The sequence below is a fragment of the Manacus candei genome, unplaced genomic scaffold, assembly GCF_025592945.1.
Source record: "Manacus candei isolate 608988 ecotype Guabito, Panama unplaced genomic scaffold, ASM2559294v1 h1tg000002l, whole genome shotgun sequence".
NCBI lineage: Eukaryota > Metazoa > Chordata > Aves > Passeriformes > Pipridae > Manacus > Manacus candei.
Window position 1 is genome coordinate 9,995,655 of NW_026138050.1, and position 1,865 is coordinate 9,997,519.

The window sequence follows — 1,865 nt, forward strand, 5'->3', positions numbered from 1 at the left end:
GCACCAGATAGCAGATCAGAAGCATTCTGTTCCTTTGGGAAGAAAACATGCAGCTCTTCCAAATGCCTACCAGTCACTTTAACACTGAAATGTTTCTTTTCTTTCAAAATCCAGCATGCAATTCTTAAGATTAGGCCAGAGAAAGGAAACATCATTTCAGCAATCAAAAGATGATGCTTTCATATAAAACCAAATATTCTCAATAAAGTCATCCCCAACACCTTTATGCAATCAGTTACCAGTCCAAAGCCAAGATAAAGTGTAAGTACAATAACTAAACATTTTAAAGTATAACATAACCCCCATAAGTGTAATGAAAAGAATACTGCCACCTCCTTATTTCAGTTGAAAGTCAGAAATAGAGAAACACACCTACAAAACTGCAGATGTAAGTCCTGGTGCAAGACTGACTGGTGAAAATAAAGAAACATATTTAAGTGCTACTCAGTGACAGAGATAATAATTGCTCTGTATCATTCTTCATAATCAATTGCAAAGAGAGTAAAAACATCAGGAAACAAAAACAGCAAAGGAGAAACTCTGCCCCAAATGATAAAACAACACTTCAAACTGTACTGTTACATTTTTGTTTCAGCAACTTCTGTAACCCCCTTTGATTTGGAAGCATTATCCACATAGGAACAGAGGAGTTCAAATGGCAACATTTAGAGGACATAAAACCAAAGACAGATCAAGTTCTATGAATTCAGGATTTGGGTCACCAGCACAAAATGGAAGCAGCAGCAAATGTCATCAATAACCAAAACATCATCAGGCAAACAATAAAACTGAGAAAGGATGACCTTAAACCAACTTGCAAAGAAATTTTGTATTACCAGATTGCAAAGATGAAAAGGTTTTTTCCTCCAGTTAACTTGAACTGAGACAGATGAAGGGGAATGTCTGGAACTGAAAAAAAAAAGATACAGAGTTCAGAGAGAGTTATTGAAGTTGCCACAGACTCAGCTGGATACCAATAACGTTGGAACAAGAAAGAGACATTCCATATAATTGGGAAATTAGATTTAGAAACAAGAACATTTGTTTCTAAACAAGTATTTCTACAGAGAAAGAAGTAGGAAAAGGAAAAAGCATAAGGAAGATTGACATTTTCTTTGTTATTTTGAGAAATGAAAACTTCAGTAAAACATCACTTAGAACCTTCTAGCAAAGCTTTCCAGAAATAATCAGTGATTCTTAGTGCCCAACTAGATATATCTATATAAATACATCTATATATCTATATATCATAAATTTTCACCACCCTAAGTAAACATTTGCTGGTCTACAGTGGTTTTGTAGATATACAGGCACTCTATAGTCTCCAGGAGTGATGTTTGCTTTTCCAGACCAAAAATCCAGCTATAAAGTAATTCTACTTCTATGAATGAGAGACAAGAATAACCACAACTTTGCTATGCCTATTTGAAGAACCAGTGAACTTAATGACCTTGCTAGTGAAGATAATCTGTCAGATATATCATGTAATTTATAATATCCCCATCTAGAAAATAAAGTCCTCCCAAACACACATATAATCAGGGACTAACATCTTGTAGCAGAGTCTGTAAGTGTTGTTACACTCTCACTGCTCTCAGCATGGCCCCAGAGGAGCAGCTGGGGAGCCACAACCACCATCCTCTGTGTTGCTGGTGCCTTTCTCACTGTGCTTCAGCTGTACTTCAACAGACAATGGAATATTCCTGTGCCATGACAGCAGACAGAACCTGCCAGTAATTAAAAGAAAAATTCATATAACCCTTATAAATCTTCAGATGACCAATATGTCTAAAGCTATTTTACAAAGGAAATACTGTAGAAATGAAGGACACCTGAAAAGAAGCTCACATTGTGATTTCACATTG